This window comes from Mobula hypostoma, chromosome 18 (assembly GCF_963921235.1).
Source record: "Mobula hypostoma chromosome 18, sMobHyp1.1, whole genome shotgun sequence".
Taxonomy (NCBI): domain Eukaryota; kingdom Metazoa; phylum Chordata; class Chondrichthyes; order Myliobatiformes; family Myliobatidae; genus Mobula; species Mobula hypostoma.
This window is the reverse complement of record NC_086114.1, coordinates 37,629,012-37,652,693: the sequence shown is the minus strand read 5'-3', so window position 1 is coordinate 37,652,693 and position 23,682 is coordinate 37,629,012. Positions and strand designations below refer to the sequence as shown.

At 44.6% G+C, this 23,682-nt stretch overlaps 1 long non-coding RNA gene across 1 annotated transcript; it reads left to right on the top strand.

Annotated features, from left to right (window-relative positions):
- The first annotated feature begins 13,617 nt into the window (after positions 1-13,617).
- LOC134358120 (uncharacterized) lies at positions 13,618-22,479 on the top strand. Its single transcript, XR_010020810.1, has 3 exons — positions 13,618-13,683; positions 20,183-20,239; positions 22,420-22,479. It is a non-coding gene; the product is annotated as an uncharacterized LOC134358120 (long non-coding RNA).
- Positions 22,480-23,682: the final 1,203 nt, after the last annotated feature.

The following is a 23,682-nucleotide window of genomic DNA, read 5'->3' as shown; positions in this document are numbered from 1 at the left end:
TGATAGGAAGACTGGGTGATTGGGTTCATTCATCTGGCTTTGATTTTTAGAACGAACAATTCATTCATCTGGATCATAGGTGCATCTTTTCAGTCCATAAAAGAATTACCTTTGTTTTGGAAATCCGTTGTGTTTTTGAAATGATTTGTAACTTGGGACTGTTTTATAAGGCAGAAATCCTTTCTGAGTTTTAAATATGTTTTAACAGTGTTGTTTGGATTTAAACATGTATCACAGAAAATAAATGAACTGTGTTTAAACTAGTTTGTTAGCTTGAAGTATCTTCTCCTTGGTAGGGAGAGGGGACTGGACCCACTGCTCAAATGGTGGGTATTGGCTAAAACTCGCCATGGAGAATGACCAGGGAAGTGAACTATTCTTTGAAGATTGGGTGGTTACAGTATAGCATTTGAACAACAGTGATCATACGCCAAATGTATAAATCAGGACCAGAATAACCATTTGGTCTTTCCGGGGTACCCCAGTATTCTATAAGGTCATGGCTGATCCAACATTCCTCGTCCACTTTCCCACTCTTTCCCCATACTATTGACTGACCAATCGATTTAAAATCCATCCCACAGCCTCCACGTCAAGAATAGCAAAAATTCACAACCCTTTCAGAGAATAAGTTCTTCTTTATTGTAGCCTAAGTGGCCACTCCCATTTTCAGAGACCTTGGCCTTCAATCATAGACTCTTCCTCAAGCAGATTTTCTCTATTAACCTGCCCAGAATCTTATACAGTTCTGGATCACCAGTCTTGAATGCCACTGATCAGCAGAGTACAAATCTTCTGGCTCATCCAAGGCTTTTGGTTTGGGTATGTCCAGTATGTTCTCGAAGACATACACTCATCCAGACCAGTCTTGATGAAATAGTTGACATCTGCGGTGTATTCATTCAGACTCAAAGATAAATCAATGACTATTTTCCAGTCTACCAACTCAAAATAGTCTGTAAGTGCTTGGCCATACCTTCTTGGGCCTCGCCACTGGTGCTGAGGTCTTTAGTCTCTGCCTCTATGCTGTGAGTAGAAGTACAGCCAGGTGATGGGACTTTCCAAAGTGCAGGCATGGGATGGCATGGTAAACGTTGGTGTTACAGTATCAAGTGTGTTGGCTCCTCTGGTTCCACAGGTGATATATTGGTGTAGTTGTTCAGACACTTCTTCAAGCTGGCCTGGTTGAAATTCCCCACAATAATAGGGAAGTATTGGGGACCCCTGTTTCATGGCTGTAGATCACGGTGCACAGCTCCTCCAGTGCCTGCCTGATTTTGGCCTGAGATGGAATGTTATAGGTAGACTTACGCCTTTTGTTACTGCTCTCCCACCCCACCCTATACACGCCTGCTGCCAGTAGTGTGTATCATCCAAAAAAGCATTATAGTTACTCACCAAAGCTTCCTCAATGACTCATAAACCTGAAGCCTCTGCAACAAGAGAGACAAGGACTGCAGATAGCTGTCAACTCTCTTCCAAGTCGCATCACCATTTCTTCATAATTGTTCAATCTACGTCCTGCAGCTCCCACCCACCATCTTTGAGGGAGCCCCTTCACCAGGACTGCAGTCATTTACGACGAGAGCTGACCATAACTGTTGCAAGGACATAATGAATGGGCAATAAATTCTGCAAATTACTGTAAAAGATTCTTCATTTTTAATGTAGCATTCTCATTGTAAAAACCATTGAATATTTTATACCTCACTGTAGGCTATGACTGTGTTTTATTGCCCTATTAAAGTATGTAGACGCCCCCCCCCGCCACCCTCAGGGTCGCTCGGCTCGCTGTCGTCTAGGGAAACAGCCTCAGCCCCGCCAAACAGGGTAATAGTTTGTGTGGATGCTGTGTGAGGTACCCTACCCCGCCCAAATAACAGACAATACACCAGATGCAATTAAATGATTTACAGTTTATAGATATTACTAGAACTATATAATTAAGAGAGAATAAAATATAAAAGGAAAATAAAAGGCACCACAGTTATCAAAGTTCAATCTCTTGGTGCACAAAACAGTTGGAGCTCAAGGACCTTCTCTTTCACCCTGCGACCCCTCGGACCACCTCGACCAGCCGCCTGGGACCACCAACGGTGGTCGACCAGATGCTCCACACGAGTCCGTCTCCGTCACCTCACCGAACGCCCTCCTTGGGCCCCGACCCCGTTAGTGGACTCACAGCGCCTGGTCCATCCTCTGTCTCGCTCTCCCACCTTCTGCCACCAAACCCCGCGCATACAGTATCTTCAAGTACACCAAAAACATAACAACTATCCCAATTGGTTGATAACATATTTCTTATCACACTCTAAACCAAAACAAGCTGCTAGCGCAAACTTTCTCAGCGTTTAACACAACGAAGCGCATTCCCCAGATTAACATAACAAAGACGCCATTTTAATTAGCCTCCGCAGTAACATAAAAGTTGAAACCCCCTTACACTCTTCCCCACCAAGTAAAGTCATGTCCTCGTGATTTCTAAATAACTCGCCAACCAGTCCTGCAGACACACAACACACACATACACAGATACACACAGTGACAGTGCTCCCCAAACAGTGGACCTTACTCCCGTCCCACGGGCGCTACATAGGCCAACCTATCCGGGAGCTTCTTAACCCTCCAAGACCTCCGTACCCCCTCACCTAAACCCAAAAGGCTCAGACACTACTAGGGATACCTCGGGCCTGCTTGCCAACTCCTCTCTCACTCAGGCCACCACTACAGCTCGGAGCCCCCAGTCCAGTGTCCGGGGCCCCACCTCTCCTCCTTCCTGATCCTGCCGCAACTCAGACTGCCCACAGCTAGCCCTCCCCACTACACCTGACTCAGTGGGAGAAGGGCCAAAGGTCTCTTCCTCAATCACGGGGAAGTTAGCGAAAGGCAGCATGTACCACATGTGCAGCACATCATCCTTCAAATCCGTATCCTTCCTCATTCCTTCGATCGGTAGCTGCTGTTTTGAGTTTCTCCAAACTGAAACATTTAGCCGGGGCTACCCCCTCAGCCTCCTGCAGTCGAGACGTCAGCTTCTTCGGGGACTCCTTCAACTCTCGCCACAGTCTCAGCAGTTCTGACTCAGGGTTCCTGGCCATCTCAATCTGGGACGCAGTTACCCCACCAGCTTCTTCCACCCCGACCTGAAAAGCAGCAGTTAAAGAATGTTCAGCCTCCGGTTGTTTCTTCCTGAGGGCGTCTTCCAGGTCAACTTTCAGTTTTTCCACTTCATTTAAACTTGCGATAGTCATCTTCAGGGTCCTTTCATGCGTCCGCCTCCCTTTTCCGAGATCTGTCCTCCATTTCTTCACCTCCTCGGGAGTGTAGTCAAACTCCCCTCCCTGGGCTCTCGGTTTTCTGTTGACCTTAGTCAGAACACTTCCTTGATCTTCCCCAACTTGTAAATCTTCCAATCTGTTCTGAATGGACGTCTTGAGTTTCTGCTGATCCCTTCGAAGGTGGGTCATTGTTTCTTCTCGCTGGATTAATTCGTCAGTATATGACCGCAGTGCGGTGCAAATCCCCTCTCTTCCCTGTGTCTCATTTAGCTTGACGACCTGGGTTTCCATCCCCCGGTCCACCACCGTCTGTCCCAACAGCAGGAAGTTCAACTGGTCCGTCGGGTCATTTTTCTCACATTGCACCAAACTCCTCCGGTCAAAAGCTCCTCCACATTTGACACTTCGCTTCGGTCGCCCGGGCTCAGCCACTCGCCTCGCCTCATAGTCCCCCCCAGGCGAATCCAAGCTCTAGGCGGTCATCCACATACGTCAAAACTCCACACACCTTCACTTCCCCCATAGTCTTCCTCATGCCCCGCGGGAAGGATGCAGGGGCTCCGGATATGCCCTTGGGCGTCTTCTGGATAGCTACTGCCACTAGTACCCAAAGTCTCCGGTGCCGTTGCGGTTGTCAAGGATAAATGCTTCAGACACCGGTTGTAAAACGAACTGTACAACAACTTGACCTGCGCCCCGGGATCGAGGATAGCTTTAGCATCGCTTCCCTCTATCCATAGCGACACCCTGGGGCATAGTCCTTCTAAGCCTTCAGGAATAGGGTCTTTTCCTTGCGGAAGTTCAGTGGTACATTGCTGGGAACGTGCTTCCCCAGAGACCCCAAGCCGTTCCCCCACCGGGCCTCCACTAAGTTTCCTGACACCTCTCTGATCAGCTGAACAACTGGAGGAGGGGCTGATCCCCTGAAATGATCCCCCTGGCACTGCAAGCAATTTAGCCGCCCTCCTAACCAGGGAAGACACACTGAAAACTTTCCCCACCTCTTTCAAATAACTGACAGCTGTCACTATGGTGTAAGTGAACCTGACAGCTCTAACACCGTCACCAGCCCGCCTACTCAAACTTTCAACCAATCCCTGTCGCTCTCCCTCAACCGAGCACTGCCACTCATCTAACAACTGAGAGATCCGCTCCGCCCGCGTCTCGCACGCCTCCGCCCCTCTTGGGGTGGACACTGTCCCAAGTGCCAGGCGGAGCCTGCCAGAGCTAGAATATTTATTCGCAGACTCTACTTCCAAATTAGACCACTCTTTCCTCTCTCTCCCAACCGCATGGACAGCCCCTGGTGCCACCTCCAACTCGTCAATGCCAGCCCGAACAAAGACCGCACCCACAACACATACAGCGATCACCAGCAAATAACCCAAAGAGACACATATTACAGATTTAAAAAGGGCACCCACACAGCATACCAGTAGATCCAATCCCGGACAAATCCCACACAATGTAGCCCCCCCCCCCGGCCAGCCTCAGGGTCTCGACTCGCTGTCGTCTGGGGAAACAGCCTCGGCCCCGCCAAACAGGGTAATAGTTTGTGTGGATGCTGTGTGAGGTACCCCATCCCGCCCAAATAACAGACAATACACCAGATGCAATTAAATGATTTACAGTTTATAGATATTACTGGAACTATATAATTAAGAGAGAATAAAATATAAAAGGAAAATAAAAGGCGCCACACTTATCAAAGTTCAATCTCTTCGTGCACAAAACAGTTGGAGCTCAAGGACCTTCTCCTTCACCCTGCGACCCCTCGGACCACCTCGACCGGCCGCCTGGGACCACCAACGGTGGTCGACCAGACGTTCCACACGAGGCCATCTCCATCACCTCGCCGAATGCCCTCCTCGGGGTCAGACTCCGTTAGTGGACTCACTCTCCCGCCTTCTCCCCCAAAACCCCGCGCATATAGTATCTTCAAATACACCAAAACCATAACAACTATCCCAATTGGTTAATGACATATTTCTTATCACACTCTAAACCAAAACAAGCTGCTAGCGCAAACTTTCTCAACGTTTAACACAACGAAGCCGCATTCCCCAGATTAACATAACAAAGACGCCATTTTAATTAGCCTCCGCAGTAACATAAAAGTCGAAACCCCCTTACAAGTACAACTACAGTCTTTCTGAAGAAGCTTTCTGGGTAGAATATTGATCATTATGTGGAGCTATTTTCTACATTCATGATTAAAAATTCTATAAATATTAATTTGTTGTTGCATTGATGGTTTGAACTTTACCTTAAATCCACATAAGACCATAAAATATAGGAACAGAATTAGTTCATTCGGCCCATTGAGTCTGCTCTGCCATTTCATCATGGCTGATCTAACTTTCCTCTCAGCCCCAATCTCCTGCTTTCTCCCTGTATCCCTGCATGCACTGACCAATCAAGAATCTATCAACCTCTAGGCACTCTAGAAATTTTTCCTCCTGGAATCCAGCACCAACCTGATTTTCCCAATCTACCTGCATATTGAAGTCTCCCATGACTATTGTAACATTGCCCTTTTGGCATGTATTTTCTATCTCCCATAGTAATTTGTAGACCACGTCCTTACTACTGTTTGGGGGTCTTTATTTCACTCCCATCAGAGTCTTTTTACCCTTGCAGTTCCTTAGTTCCATCCACAATCATTTAACACCTCACGACCCTATGTCACTTCTGTCTAACGATTTGATTTCATTTCTTACCAACGGAGCAACGCTGCCCCCTCTACCTTCCTGCCCATACTTTCAATACAATGTGTATCCTTGGACATTAAGCACCCAACTATAATCTTCTTTCAGCCATGATTCAGTGAGGTCTACAATATCATACCTGCCAATCTGCAACATTGCTGCGAGTTCATCTACATTATTCAGTATACTGCGCACATTCAAATATAACGCCTTCAGTCCTGTATTCCCCCTTTTCGATTTTGTCCATCTTTTACAATGCAGCTCATCCTGTTAACTGCAATTTTGTCCTAACAACAGCCTCTCCTCACTACACATTGTCTCTGTTTGTAATCCAGCTACCTCATCTTCAGCACAATTATCCACCTTTCCTGCGATACCTCTTGCATCAAAAAATATGCAGATCAGGACACTGATCACACCATGCTCAACTTTGTCTGAGATCTTACCAATATCTGCCTCCACAACCTCTCCACTAACTGTTCTGACATTCTGCTTCCCATCCCCCCTACAACTCTAGTTTAAACCCCACCGTACAGCATTAACAAACCTTCTCGCTAGAATATTAGTCTCCCTCCAGTTCAGGTACAAAGCATCCCTTCTGTACACATCCCACTTTCCCTGGAAGAGAGCCCAATGATCTTAAAATCTTATACCCTCCCCCTTACACCAACTCTTTAGCCATGTATTAAACTGTATTATCTTCCTACTTCTAGCCTCACTAGTACATGACACAAGTAGCAATCCTGGAGGTCCTGTCCTTTATCTTAGCACCTAATTCCCTGAATTCTCTATGCAGAACCTTGACACTCATCCTACCCATGTCATTGGTACCTGCATGGACTATGACTTCTGGTTGTTCTCAGAATACTGAGGACACGGTCTGAAATATGCTATACCATGGCACCTAGAAAGCAAAATACCATCCAGAAATCTCGTAATCGCCCATAGAAGCTCCTATCCTTTTCCCTAACTAATCAATCCCCTATCATTACAGAGTGCCTCTTCTCCCCCCTTCCCTTCTGAGTCACAGAGGCAGGCTCAGTGTCAGAGATCTAACTGCTGTGACTGTCATGGTCCGGTCCGTGAAATCCGCATTCCGGTTCATGGTCCGGTCCATGTTCCTTATTCCAGGTTTTCTGGTTTTCCCCAGTTTCTGTTGAGGCAGCTGATTCTCATTTGGCCTGTCTTCATAAATAGCTTCAGGATTCAGCCTCCAGCTGCTGGATTGTTCCTATCCATACCCCCTGTCTGAATCCAATCCAATCCAATCCAATCCAATCCAATCCAATCCAATCCAATCCAATCCAATCCCTTCCCTTCCCTTCCCTTCCCTTCCCTTCCCTTCCCTTCCCTTCCCTTCCCTTCCCTTCCCTTCCCTTCCCTTCCCCTTCCCTTCCCCTTCCCTGTCCCCTTCCCTTCCCCTTCCCTGTCCCCTTCCCTTCCCCTTCCCTTCCCCTTCCCCTTCCCTTCCCTTCCTCTTGCCTGAAGCCTTGCCTCGCCTGCACTGCTGTCAAATTCCATTGCCAGAGCAAGATAAGGAACTATCTATCATTGTTTTGAACTGTCTCTCTGTCCACGCCTTCGCTAAGTAGGTCCGGCTGTCTGCCGCTACCTAGTGTCGGGAACCGTCTGTGTCCACGCCTTCGCTAGGTAGGTCCGGCTGTCTGCCGCTACCTAGTGTCGGGAACCATCTGTGCTCACGCCTTCACTAGGTAGGTCCGGCTGTTTGCTGCTGCTTTGTGTTAGGAACCGTCTCATCGTATTCTGCATTCTGTGTAATGAGTCCCAGCCCTACATCCTGTATCCAAGGAGGGGTCCAGGCTCTGTGTTACATAGAAACATAGAAAATAAGTGCAGGAGTAGACCATTCGGCCCTTCGAGCCTGCACCGCCATTCAGTATGATCATGGCTGATCATCCAACTCAGAACCCTGTACCAGCCTTCCCTCCATACCCCCGATCCCTTTAGCCACAAGGGCCATATCTAACTCCCTCTTAAATATAGCCAATGAGCTGGCCTCAACTGTTTCCTGTGGCAGAGAATTCCACAGATTCACCACTCTGTGTGAAGAAGTTTTTCCTCATCTCAGTCCTAAAAGGCTTCCCCTTTATCCTCAAACTGTGACCCCTCATTCTGGACTTGCCCAACATCGGGAACAATCTTCCTGCATCTAGCCTGTCCAATCCCTTTAGGATTTTATACGTTTCAATCATATCCCCCCTCAATCTTCTAAATTCCAACGAGTATAAGCCTAGTTCATCCAGTCTTTCATCATATGAAAGTCCTGCCATCCCAGAAATCAATCTGGTGAACCTTCTTTGTACTCCCTCTATGGCAAGGATGTCTTTCCTCAGATTAGGGGACCAAAACTGCACACAATACTCCAGGTGTTGTCTCACCAAGGCCTTGTACAACTGCAGTAGTACCTCCCTGCTCCTGTACTCGAATCCTCTTGCTATAAATGCCAGCATACCATTCGCCTTTTTCACCGCCTGCTGTACCTGCATCCCCACTTTCAATGACTGGTGTATAAAGACACCCAGGTCTCGTTGCACCTCCCCTTTTCCTAATCGGCTCTGTGTATGAGTCCCGGCCCTACGTCCTGTTTCCAAGGCAGGGTCCTGGCTCTGCATTCCTGTCTCCCCCTCGACCAAGGATCTGCGTTCCTGTCTCCCCCTTGACCAAGTCAAGGCTTCGGGGTCTCATCCAGTCCTAACCACGATCCAAGAACCTTGTTCATGTGTCTCGACTTGTCCATGTGTCTCACCCAGCCCAGGAGTACCTTGCCCAGCCCGGTGCCGGGGTTCTCTCATCCTGTGCTGGGGTTCCCTTGTCCTGTCCAGGAGTCTCACATCCAGTCCTGTTGCCTTTCCTCATCCTGTAGCCGTGTCTTGTGCTCACCTAGTTCTGGAGTCCAAGCCCAAGTCAAGTTCCAGGTTCTGGGTCCTTGCCCAGTCTCTGGCTCGGAGTCCATACCCAAGCCTCATTATGTCCTCGCCCCGAGGAGCCCAAGCCTCGTCATGTCCTCACCTCGCAGAACCCAAGTCACGAAGAGCCCAAGCCTCGAGGAACCCTAGCCACATCCATTCCTGAAGCCATGTCATATTCTCGCCTAGTTCCGGGGTCTGAGCCCAAGTCAAGACCCAGGTTCTGGGTACTTGTCCAGTCTCTGGCTTGGAGTCCAAGCCCAGGCTCCTAGTTTCAAGTTCCATGTCCTGCTTCCACTATCCTGCTCAAGTCCCTGCCCAGGCCATTTATCCCTGTCTCGTTCAGGGCCTGTGTCATGTCCAGTATCCTTTCCTTTCTTCCCCACTTCTCTTGCTTAACTCTAGTCCTAGTCCTGTTCCTTGTTCTTTAGTGTCTGTGTCTTGCATTTGGATTTGGGTCCATTTCCAATGCCCCCACTATGACAGTGACTTTCCTCTGCTAGGTCATGCCCCCCCCCCCCCGATAGTATCCAACCTGCTGTTGAAGGAGATGGCCACAGGAGAACTCTCTGCACTGGCTTCCTAGCCTCTTTCCCCTTCCTGATTGTCACCCAGTCACCTGGATCCTGACACATTGGGTGCAACTACCTCTCTAAGTGTCCTATCTATCACCCCTTCAGCCTCCCAAATGATCAGGAGTTCATCCAGTTGTGGTTGCAACTCCTTAACGCAGATTGTTAGAAGCCGTTGCTGGATGAACTTCTCGCAGTTGTAGTCCTCAGGAACACTGGCGGTCTTCCTGCCTCCCCACATTCCGCAAGAGGTGCATTCCACTATCACTTTTGTATCTCATTACACTTCCTTCAAAATATTTATGCTGTTAAATAAAATCAGTCCTTAATTTCTTGTTTTGTTGTCTATAGAGTCCTTCAATCTGATTGGCTTCCGGACTTGCTGCATCTGGGTGTCTTGAACCCCCAATGTTGGAGCAAATGGGAGATGTCACGCAGCTCACGGAGCGGATTTTCCGAGAGCAATGCTACCTTTTCTTCCTTGACTGGAAAATCTAAACCATAGGAAATAGCAGAGACCCTTCACAATCCCCGTGAGATGTTACTTGTCACTGTTCCAATTTAAGGCCATAATTAGGGGATTTATCATGTCACTGAGAGCAGGAACAAAATGAAGGAGAAAGTGGAAGAAAGGTGCTACATCAATAAAGTGATGAGGAAGGACCTCATTCATCCGAATGTATTCTTTGGATATTGACAGTGGACAAAAAAATCAGGAGATACTGAAATATGGATGTGGTGATATGACATGTAAGAGCATGATTGGAGAGAGTTCTGAGCATGCACAGGGATGATAGAAAGATCGAGAAACATGGTATTGTAAAAACGTTGTGGTTGTTGTTAAATAAAAGCTCTATTTCTTCCAGAAGATGGTTCTTTACTAGTAATCCACAGTATGTATGAATATAAAGAACACAACATGGTGTCAGAAGTTGGTCTGGAAGAATAATACGTTTCCTAACACAGGAGCATCGAAGATAATTTTCTGAAAAAAGTGTTCGAACTGTTTTGGTGTTTGCTAACAGTTTTACAAATGGAAGGTTTGCAACTTCCACCAACACTTCAATTGTCTGGGAACGTAGCTGAGAACTGGAGAAAATTTAAGCAATGTTTTGAATTGTACTTATCGGCGATCGATGCGGATCGAAAACTGGAAAAAACGAAAGCTGCGCTTCTACTCCACGTAATAGGGTGACAATGCAATTGAGGTATATAATCATTTTATTTTTGAAAATGGAGATAAATTAAAGTTAAAATCGATAATGGACAAATTTGAAGCATTTTGTATACCGAAGCGTAATGTGACGTTTGAGCGGTATAGATTCTTTACATGTATGCAGAAAGCTGGTGAAACTATTGATCAATATGATACTGAGTTGAGACACCAGAGTAAAACATGCAAGTTTGGAGAACTGACAGATTCTCTCATTAAAGACAGAATTATTTGTGGCATTCTGGATAATGGTCTGAGGGAAAGTCTGTTAAGAGAACAAGACTTAGACTTGGAAAAAGCTTTAATGCTCTGCAAAGCTTCAGAAACGGTGACGTCATGGGCTAAAGAACTTTTCATTGAGAACTGCAATGTAGACGCTGTGAGGAAGCATGAACATATTAGAAAAAAATAATAAAACAACAACAAAACCGACAGAGAGCAAGACGTCATGTGAGAGAAAACGGCTATGTGATCACTGTGGGCGGCAGCATCGGCCAAAACAGTGTCCAGCATATGGGAAAATGTGCAACGACTGCAGTAAGAGTAATCATTTTTCACACTGTTGTGGAAGCAGAAAGAAAATAAAACAAGTAAATGCATTGCTTGGAAATGAACTTGAGGAGTTTTGTATTGATGTGCAAACAAATATGAAAACAAACAAGTAAGAATGACTGGATCATTCCATTGCAAGTGAACCAGAACAATATTCTGTTTAAACTTGATACTGGAGCACAAGTAAATGTTCTTGCAGAATCTGAGTTTGATGCATTAAAGCCAAGACCAAAGTTACATAAGACAAATATAAAAGTGACTGGGTATTCAGGTGCAGACATTCCAGTTAAAGGAACATGTGTGGCAAAAGTATCGCACAAAAATATTGTGCACATGCTTTCATTTGTGGTGGTGCCAAAGAATGTACAGTCAGTACTGGGTTTATATGTCTGTGAGACTGAATTTAGTGAAAAGAGAATTAGTCCTGGACAGTGACATAGAGTCAGAATACAGTGACTTGATGAAAGAGTATGAGGACTTGTTCAAAAGGCTTGGTTGTCACAGGAGAGCACAGGATTAAAATTGACAACACAGTGCCACCCACAGTACATCCATGTAGAAAAGTGCCTTTTGCATAACATCATCAACTGAAAGCAGAGCTTGACAGAATGGAATGGCTAGGAGTCATAAAAAAATTTGATGAATCAACTTAATGGGTCAATTTGCTTGTCATTGTCGATAAGAAAAATGGAAAGCTGAGGATTGCTTAAATCCAAGAAACTTGAATCGAGCCATTAAAAGAGAACATTTCAAATTGCCTATTCATAAAGAAATTATGTCACAGTTTGCTAATGCAAAGTACTTTAGTAAATTAGATGCATCCTCTGGATTCTGGCAACTTAAACTAGATGAACCCAGCTCAATGTTGTGTACCTTTAACACTCCTTTTGCCAGATACTGTTTTCCTTGGCTTCTGTTTGGAATTGCGTCAGCTCTTGAAGTGTACCATAAAACCATTCACATGCGACATGAGCACACTGAGGGCGTGGATACTTTCATGGATGCTATTATTGTTTGGGGATCGACTAAACAAGAGCATGACGCCAGGCTCAGACAAGTCTTTGAGGGCACACACAAGGCAAACCTCAAGTTGAATAAAGACAAATGTTAGCTAGGAATGACTGAACTTACCTTTGTGGGTGATATCATCAGCAATGAGGTTGTGCGTCCTGATCCATTGAAGGTTTCTGCTATTGAGAACATGCCAAGACCACAATGTAAAAAGGATGTTCAAAGATTCGTGGGAATGGTCAACTACATGGGAAAATTCATAGCCAATCTTTCAGAACAGCTTGGTCTATTGAGGCAGCTAGGCATCCGTTAGTCTTGCGAGACCATGGATCTGCGCCTGGAAAGCCTTCACTCTCCAGGGTGCAGGCCTGGGTAAGGTTGTATGGAAGACCAACAGTTGCCCATGCCGCAAGTCTCCCCTCTCCATGACACCAATGTTGTCCAAGGGAAGGGCATTAGGACCCATACAGCATGGCACCAGTGTCGTCACAGAGCAATGTGTGATTAAGTGCCTTGCTCAAGGACACAACACGTTCCCTCGGCTGGGGCTTGAACTCATGACCTTCAGGTCACTAGTCCAATGCTTTAACCACTTGGCCATGTGCCCACACTGAGGCAGCTAACAGAAAAGAAAAATGAATGGAGCTGGAATCATGAACAGGAGAAGGCATGGCAAAATCTCAAGAAAGTGCTCGCTAAAGAACCTGTGTTGAAATTCTATGATGCTGAGAGACCCATCAAAATCTCATGTGAAGCATCTCGAGCAGGCTTAGGGGCAGTATTACTCCAGAAACGTGATCAGGAATGGCTATCAGTGGCATATGCATCTGAGTCATTATCTGATCCAGAAACAAGGTATGCCCAAATTGAAAAAGAATTGCTCAGCATTATGTTTGCTTGCAAGAGATTTCATCAGTTTGTGTCAGGACAATCTACTGATGTTGAAACTGATCATAAGCCTCTGACTACATTGTTTCACAAACCTTTAAGTGACTGTCTTTTGTGAATTCAGCAAATGATGATGATCAAATTGCAAAGATATGCATTGAATGTGTCATACACACCTGGAAAATTCATGTACACGGCTGACGGGCGTGGGAAGTGATGTTTTGGCCCAGGATGAATCAAGAAGTTGCAGAATTGGTGTCTTCTTGTCAGATATGCCTTTAAGTACCAACCTAGCAACCCTAAGGAGCCATTGCATCCACATCCTGTCCTCAAAGACCTTATCAGAAGGTAGGCGTTGATCTTTTTGTAACTGACAATAAAGATTATCTATTAATAACAGATTACTATTCATTGTATCCTGAAGTATGTGGTCTGAGCAGAACAACAGCAGAGAATGTAATTACATGCATGAAATCTCTTTTTTCCAGACCTGGTGTACCTGATGAAGTTTTCACAATGGTCCACAATTCAATGGTGAGTGCATGTGACATTTTGCTCATGAATGGGGCTTTGTTCATATAACATCTAGTCCATTTTTCTCTCAGTCCAATGGATTAGTTGAGAAGTCGGTAGGAATTATCAAGAAACTGATGCACAAAGCAAAAAAAAGTGGAGGTGATTTTTATAAAGCTTTGTTAGCCTATCGCAGTACTCCACTTGAATGTGGATTTTCCCCTGCTCAGCTCTTGATGGGACGTCGTTTGAGATCCAATCTGCCAATAGATGAGAGCCTTCTGAGAATAGAGGGAGGTGAACAAGTGAAAAGATGGAAAGATGGAAAGATGAACACAAAGCAAAGCAGAAAACATACTTTGACAAATGTTCCCATCCATTACCTGAACTGCACCAAGGAGATGAAGTAAGGATACAAGACAAAATGGACACATAGACACAGAAAGCTACAGCACTTGAAGAAGTACAACCCAGATCATACATGGTCCAAACAGAAGAAAGAGCAGTGTTAAGAAGAAATCGCAAAGACCTCAAGAAAGAGCCAACTTCAGAGTTTCAATTAACTGATGCAGACCAGACAAAACATGGAAATAACGAAACACAAGAACTGTGTGAACCACTTAGAAGGTCTACTCGTGTTCATAAACCCCGGAGAGACTGATAGAAACATGTTAAATTATGCATTTGCTCTGGTCAATGTTGTTAATTGTTTTTCTTTTTATGGAAAGGAAGATGTGACGTGTAAGAATGTGCATGCGCAGGGATGATAGAAAGATCGAGAAACATGGTATTGTAAAAACGTTGTGGTTGTTGTTAAATAAAAGTTCCGCTTCTTCCAGAAGATGGTTCTTTATTAGTAACCCACGGTACGTATGAATATAAAGAACACAAAAATAGGTTTAAAAAAAACTTAGTGGTTCCAAATCAATGAGAAAAAGAATCTAGATCCAGGAAAGAAGTAATTGCAAAGAATATTTTAGTAGGCCAAGTACCACCTAAGAAGGGCTATTTTAAGAGCAAAACAAACCCAATTCCGATTGTAGTTAGAGACAGAATGAAATGCACTTCAGCTCTGGCAAGGTTGCAAGAAAATGACTTCCTACAAAGCAAAACTTAACATCATGAATTGCTGTGATGCTTCGCTCCCAGATGAGCTAAATGTCTTTTATGCAGCTTTGAAAGGGAGAATATAACTACATCTTTACAAATCCCTGCAGCATCTGATGACTTAGTGATCTCCTTCTTGGAAACCAGTATCAGAACATCTATCAAAGGAATGAAGCCTCACAAGACATTGGGCCTGATGGGGCTTTGAAAACTTATGCCAGCCAACTGGTGGGGGTGTTCAAGGACATCTTCTCACTGCTGTAGTCAGAGGTTCCTATTTGCTTCAAAAGGGCGTCAGTCATACCAGTGCCCAAGAAGAATAGGTTGAGTGAATTTGGCCTTTTCTCCTTGGAGCAATAGAGGATGAGAGGTGACCTGATAGAGGTGTACAAGATGATGAGAGGCATTGATCGTATGGATAGTCAGAGGCATTTTCTCAGGGCTGAAATGGCTAGCATGAGAGGGCACAGTCTTAAGGTGCTTGGAAGCAGGCACAGAGGAGATGTCAGGGGTAAGCTTCTTACGCAGAGAGTGGTGAATGGGCTGCCGGCAACAGTGGTCGAGACGGATACGATAGGGTCTTTTAAGAGACTCCTGAACAGGTACATGGAGCTCTAGAAAAAAAGAGGGCTATGGGTAACCCTAGGTAATTTCTAAGGTAAGGACATGTTCAACTCAGCTTTGTGGGCCAAAGGGCCTGTATTGTGCTGTAGGCTTTCTATGTTTCTAAGTACAGGGTGAGCTGCTTCAATGACTATCCTCCAGTTGTACTCATATCTACTGTTATGAAATGCTTTGAGAGGTTGGTCATGGCTAGGATCAACTCCTGTCTAAGCAGGGACCTGGATCCACTGCAGTTTGCCTATTGTCACAACAGGTCTACAGTGGATGCAATCTCACTGGCTCTCCACTCAGCCTAGGATCACCTGGACAATAGTAATACCTACGTTATGCTGCTGTTTATTGATTACAGCTCAGCATCAACACAATCATTCCCTCAGTTCTAATAGACAAGCTCCAAATCCCAGGCCTCTGCACCTCGCTCTGGAACTGGGTCCTTTACTACTTCACCAGGGGACCACAGTCAGTGTGGATTGGAAATAACATCTCCTTCTTGCTGACAGTCGACATTGGCACACATCAAGGATGCATGCTTAGCCCACAGCTCTACATTCTCTACACCTACAATGGTGTGGCTAGGCACAGTTCAAAAACCATCTATAAACTTGCTGACAGCACAACTACTGTTGGCAGAATTTCAAACGGTGACGAGAAGACCTATAGGAATGAGATAGATCAGCTGGTTGAGTGGTATCACAACAACAACCTTGCACTCAACATTAATAAGACTAAAGAATTGTCTGTGGACATTAGGAAGGGCAAGTTGAGGGAACACACGCCAGTCCTCACTGAGGGATAAGCAGTGGAAAGGATCAGCAGATTCAAGTTCCTTGGTATCAACATCACTGAAGGTCAATCTTGTGCCCAACGTATTGATGCAGTTGCAAAGAATACACAACATTGGCTATATATCATTATATATAAGGAGACTTGATATGTCATCAAAGGCACTCGCAAATTTCTAGAGATATATCATGGAGAGCATTCTAATTGGTTGCATCACAGTCTGGTATGGAGGGACCATTGCTTAGGATCAGAAAAATCTGCAGAAAGTTGTAAACTTAGCCTGCTCCAGCATGGGCACTAATTTTCCCAGAATCTCCTTCAAAAGACAGCGTCTCAAAAAGTGACATGCATCATTAAGGACCCCCATCACCCAGGACATGCCCTCTTCTCATTTCTCAAGAAGGCGGTACAGGAGCCTGAAGATGCACTCTGAATGTTTCAGGAACAGCTTCTACACCTTCACCATTAAATTGCTGAATGAACAATGAACCCACAAACACTACCTCATTTTTCTTTGCTCTCTTTTTGTACTACTTACATAACTTAATATTTTATATACTGTATATAATTTATAGTCTTTTAAGTTATTATGTATTACAATATACGCTGCTACAAAACAACAAATGTTATGACATATGCCAGTGATATCAAACCTTATTCAGATTCTGATGTATGTCTATAATATGCGACAATTAAAGTTTATGTTGTTTACCTCATCAGCCGGTTTGACCCAGCGACGATACTTCATTCGGAGTGTGATGAGACTTGGTATGTCACCAAGGACACTGACAGATTTCTACAGATGTGCTGTAGAGACCACTCTGACTGGTTGCTAGTATGGAGGCCCTGTCCCTAATGCAAAGGATCTGAAGATGCTACCGAGGTTTTTTAGACTCACCCATCTCTATCATGGGCAATGTCATCAAAAGGTGCGGCTTTAAGAAGGTGACATCCGTCATTAAGGACCCTCACCATCCAGAATATGCCTTCTTCTCATTGCTCCCACCGGGGAGGAGGACGCAGGAGCCTGAAGACACACACTCACTGTTTCAGGAAAAGTCTCTTCACCTCCACCATCAGATTGCTGAACAGTCCATGAGCACTTCCTTGCTATTCCTTTTGTTTTTGGCACTATTTACTTAATATATTTCTTGTAACCAACAGTAATTTTTATGCCTGTACTGCTGCCACGAAAAAAAGACAGATTTCTCGATATATGTCAATGGTAATAACCCTAATTCAGATTCAGTGGTGGAGGGAATGAATGCTTTTGGAAAGTGAACAAAGTGCTAATTAAGTCGACTGTTCCCTGTTGAATGGCATCAGATTTTATGAGGGTCATTGAAGCCATGTTCAGTCAAGCAGCTGGAGATTTAATTGCATTCCTGATTGCATTGTAGATGCTGGAAAAGCTCTGAGGAGTCAGGGGTTGAGTCACCAGCAGAAATCTGATGTTCTCTTGTAGCCTCAGGTCTGGAATGTGTTGCAACAGAAAGCAAGTGCTGCTGGAAGATCATCATCTCAGTGAAAGACACGCCTTGGTCTTCAGTACAACAAGATGTCCACAAGGGAATGCTGCTGACTGACTGACAGCAGGGGTAGCTGCTGAGAAACGCTCTGATGCTCAGTGCAGCCAAAGCAAAGGCCATGTGTGGAACGACTACAGCCTAAGATCCTACTGTCTCCAGACAATGAGGGGCAATGCCCTGTATAAAAGCCTGTCAAGCCTTTGTGTCACCCAGAGTGACAATGGTGCTCTGTATACAAAATAAGCTCACACTAAATCACCAACAGATTGCCCATGGCCAACCACAAGACACAATGACCGAGAACGTTCACCAACGTTTCTACTTCCTCGGGAGGTGATGGAAACTTGACATGTTCTTGTTGACCCTCACCAATTTCTTTAGTTCCATCATAGAAAACATCTTATCCAGATACATCACAGCTTGGCAGGGCAACTGCTCTGCCCAAGAATACAAGAAACTGCAAATTGTTGTGGACACCGCTCAGCACATCACAGAAACCAGCCTCCCTCCATGGTCTCTGTCTGTATTTCTTGCTGTCTTAGTAAATCAGCCAGTGTAATCAAATACCCCTCACATCCCAGACATCCTCTGTTTTCACCCTTCCTATCAGGCCAAAGATATAAAGGTCTGAAATCACACATCAACAGGTTGAAGGACAGCTTTTATCCAAGGTTACAAGCCTATTGAACAGACCTATAATATTATATTCTACAGTCAAGATGGGCTCTTGACCTTACAGTTGAATCACCATGGCCTTGAACCTTATTGTCTGCCTACACTGCACTTTCTCTGTGACAATAACACTATATTCTGCATTCTTTTACTGCTTTCCCCTTGAAGTACTGAGGTAATGAAATCATCTGTATGGACGGCTTGCAAAACAAAGTTTTTCACTGGACCTTGGCTCATGTGACCATAATAAACCAACTATCATTTGCCATTACAGTAGTATAGAACCAGTAACACTATGACTACATAGACTGAACAACACTGAATGTAAAGAAAACCATCACCTTGCAATTCTTGTATTTACGTATTTCCATGAGGAGCACTTGTTTTGAAATTTAAAAGTTGAAATGGCTAGTCCTGAGATTTCTGGTCAATAGTGAGTCCTCCCAGGTGGGAGACTCAGTAATGGTATTGACAAAGGCAGGTGTGCCTATCCTCCGCCCGTCGGAATGGATTGCCTCAGCATAGGTTGCATCAGGTAATCCCATGAAGGAGTAATATGTATGGTCAGCATCTTCTCTTCAGCTCCAGATGTTGCAATGTGTTTTACAGAGTAATGGCAACAGACATGGACCACTTTGCCTGTTGTGACAAGAATACACATAGGTTAAGACGTAGCTGGCCTGGGCTGGCACCATTGGGTCAGCAGTTGGTCTGCCATCTGTCTTCAGGAGAGAGAGAGATAAGGAAAACAATGGAGCAGCATTTGGAGATGTTAATGAAGGGGAAGGAGAGCTGTCAAGATCGGCTCCCCTTTTGAACCCTGAACTGTTTGAAGTGATGGACAGGCGATACCCCAGCAGGGGGAATAAAAGGGACAGGTTTGCTAAGGCAGCACACACACAACACCCGAGGTAACAAGACCCTGGAAGTGGTGTATCTCTCACAAGTCGGTGGGAAGTATCGGGCCATAGACGCACAGGGTGGAAAGGCACGATCGGCGGGAACCTGGTGTGTGTCCACCCTTGCCTGGGTGCCAGGTTCACCGCAGGGAAACGATCGTATCTGGAAACAGAGGGGTCACGGTCGGTGACCTCAGATGACATCACAAAGGACTCGCCCAAAAGTTGACTGCGAAGGTCTGTGTGGAAGCCTTGAATATTCATTCGTTTTGCTCTCTCTCTCCTTCCCCCCACTGTCCATCGCCACGGCAGCAATTACTGCGAACAGAACTGAACTAAATTGAACTGAACTTTGCGTCACTTTGAAACTGGTCATTTACCCCTAGACAACGATAGAGCTTGATTGATCCTGTTATCTGAATTCTGTGTACATGTATGTTTATCGTTGCTGAACTGTTGCATTCATTATCCTTTTGATTAGAGTACTGTGTTGCTTGTTTCTTTAATAAAACTTTCTTAGTTCTAGTAATCCAGACTCCAACTGAGTGATCCATTTCTGCTGGTTTGGCAACCCAGTTACGGGGTACGTAACACTGTTTATACGCAAGTTCCAGGCATTGATGTGAAGTTTTCACAACTCGCCAGTACCAGATAGTCATAAAGAGAGAATATCAGGAAGTCATCACAAACAGAGAGTGGTGAGAGTGTGTCATATGTCACCACCTCACAGTCTGAGGTGAAGTGTGGAGAGACATTTAAGGCCAGGTTAAATAAACACGGGTAGAGCAGAATGGAGGACAGTAGGCATAGATGAATAAGATTGGTAGAAGATTCAAGTGGAGTAAAAAAAATGAACAGTATGAACTGGTTTGGCTGAATGGTCTTTCTCCCTGTTATTTATTCCAGAATTTCCATCATGAGTTCATAAGAACAAAATCTCCGGACTTATATTTCAACACAATGGTAAGCCAAGGCTGCAGCTTTCTGCCAGAGGTTGTGTGATTCACTTCTCACAACTTTACTCTTTTCACAAAGGTCTGAGCTGTAGGCAGCTGCTTGAAGCTCAAAACTGTGGAAAGGTGGAAGCATGGAACATGAGTAAACCATGCCCACCCTTCAAGCCTATTCTACCATTTGGTGAGACTGTGGCTGATCACCGACATAACTACATCAATTCGCTCTTCCTTCAATAGCTTTGGCTAACGATGTCCATCAGCCTCAGACTTCAAATTCACAAATAATCTAACATCAAACTGGTTAAGGAACCAGTGCTTTCCTGGCGTATATGACAAATAAACCTTTCTCGGACATCCAGTTGGGTATGGCTATCGTTTATAACCAAAGTTTTGATTGATATCTGTACCCAGTTGGAAGCCCGAGAAGAGTTTATTCATCAATCCATTTGTATGAACAGTATGCAGGACAAGTTTTTTCCCTGTACCTTGCTATTATGTGGCAATAAGAACCAATTTATTCATCTACCAATCCCATTGTCAGAGTCCAAGATTCCCCTAACTCCACTCCCACAAAGCATGATTCCAAGTTTCTAAGTTTCTGTCTATACCACCTGATCCTAAAATCTGCACCAGGAGAAATAGCTTCACTTCATCCACTTTATCAGTCCCCTTAATATTTTGAAAGTTCAGACCAAATCAACCCTAATCTGAAAGGAAGAAATTCTTGTTTGTCTTCTCCCTCTTTGTAAAAACTTGGACAGCGTGCATCACTCTGGCAAGTTCATTCTAAGGTCTCATTAAGTGCTGGGGTAGCCTTACTCTGGGGGCTTTGCACACCAGCTCTCCAATTCACTATTTTCTTACATTTCTATCACATTTTAATGATTTTTTTGCACAGGTCTCAAAATTCCTGGGTTATGACCATTCACTAAGAGAGCACAATGACCTGATGACCATAATTTACCTTTATTAAGAAACACACTCCTTCTTCCACATGTCTGCCCACTCAACTCATCTATTAAGGTTACCCGCTCCATGATCCTACCAACTTTGAGGGGTATGGCAACAATGTCAGAGAAATCTCTTTACAACCAGCCCCATCCTCTGTCAATCCTCTGTACCTGTGGGATACAGCCCATAAGATCATGGCTATCAACTGCATTGACACTATTGCTTCTTAGAAATGAGGTGCTTGTGAGGCCAATAGCATGGACTTACTGTATTTCCATATTTATTTTCTCATATCTTTGTTGCAACATAAAATAAGGCTACTCTGTCCATCAGTCTATGTTGGCACTCAGATCAATCCCATCAATCCAGTTCCCCCACATACTTCCCCATTCTAGTCTGAAGGGATATGGGGAGAAGGCAGGAAAAGAGTACTGATTGTGGATGATCAGCCATGATCACAGTGAATGGTGGTGCTGGCTCAAAGGGCTGAATGGCCTACCCCTGCACCTATTGTCTATTGTCTCTCACATCAACAATTCTTCCAGCACCCACCTACACCACAGGGAGTTCACCTTGGCCAATTGAACTATTAAACTGCATGTCTCTGGGATGTTGGAGAAAACTAGAGCACCTAAAGGAAACCAGGTGGATAAAGGAAGAACATGCAAACTCCACACAGGCAGCACCTGAGATGAGGTTAAACTGGGTCACCGGAGCAGTGTGACAGCAGTTCTAAATGCTGCTGTGCTGTACCACTCCTTTCTTTGACAAAGCAACCGCATCAGTTCCACCCCCTCGCCATGTTTCCTCGCAACCCTTCACCTTATCACTCGCATGAATATCTTTTACTCCCTTTTCATTCCGACTTTACCACACATTCTTTTTTTATAATTGGCTTATGATTGGCCAAGAGCCAATTAAACCATCAGCAGGTTAGTGAATGCTGGAGACGGGGAGAACAGAACTGTAACATGCAGTGACAGGTATGGGAACAGCTCTCCACCAACAGCACTCAGGCTAACCTTACAAATGACAATACTATTGGAACCTTTCTTTCACCCAGTACTGAGTTACAAAAGCATTCAATGCTGCTCTTGTAGTTTAAGCTCTCAGAACATTGTTCCTAACCCACATTCAACTTTCCCTGAGGGTCGCAGAACAGTCAATAGTTCAATAGTTCCATTTAATATCAATGAATGTATACAATATACAAACTGAAATTCTTGTTCTTTGCAGATATCCATGAAAACAGAAGAGTGCACCAAAGAATGAGTGGCAGCACAAAATGTTAGAACCCCAAAGCCCCCCTACTCCCACTCCCATACACAAGCATCAACTCTTCCCACTTACTACAGCAAAATGCATCAGCATCCCTCACCCACCAAGAAATCAGTAGCAAAGCCCCCGAAGGAGACTATGATCGGCAGTACAACAAAAACTAATCTCTCACCCAAAAATTCAACATGCCATGGGCTCTCTCTCTCTCCCTCATAAAGAGGCAGAGGGATGTCACATAGCAAGAGGGAGTCTAACAAAACAAAAGAAAACAGCTCACTGATTGCAATGTTCAAGTCTGCCGCATCGTTTTTATTCCCCACATTCTCCGACCCAAGAATCAGCAAACTCACCCCAACCGTCGAGAGAAGGGGAGAAAGAGTGACTCAAGTACAGAGATTTCCAACAGCCGATCCACTGTTCACAATGTTCCATTGTCTCCCACGACTCTTCCGTCGGCGACACCAGCATAGAATCGGCTCTATGGAGCAAAGATTACAGCCGCAGGAATTGTTCAACAGCTCAAAGCTTAATGGAAAAATTCTCAAGGGTTCACCAGATCTTTTGACTTCATTTGTACGTTTTGTTTCACAAAATAATTAAGGTCTGAAGCATTTGAAAACTAAGAAGGAAATGGAAGGGGTTTTTGACCTAATCTGTTGAAATTCAAGATTCAAGATTCAAGAATGTTTAATGTCATTTCCTATACACAAGTGTAAAGGAGAACAAAATAATAGTTAATCCAGATTCAGTGTAGTAGAAAAAACACAAAAGATAAAGAACACAACAATAATAATAATAACAAACACAATCAATATAAATAAACACAAGAAAGTCTGCAGATCTTGGAAATCCAAAGCAACACACACAAAATGCTAGAGGAACTCAGCAGGTCAGACCTTTTACCTTTCCCACCTTTCAGGCTTCACCTTTCACCTTCTAGCCGGCCTCCTTTCCCTCCTCCAAACTCTTTATTCTGATATCCTCCTTCCATTTCGGTTCTAAAGAAGGATCTCGGCCCAAAATGTCAACTGTTTATTCATTTCCATAGATGCTGTCCGACCTGCTGAGTTCCTCGGGCATTTTGTGTGTGTTACTACAAATATAATTAGGTAGGTAAGATAGCTTATATCTTATAGGTCCAGAGATCCACCTGTTTACATTCTACTTGTTTTATATCTATCTGTATTATATCTACCCATTATACACTTTGCTTGTTTATTC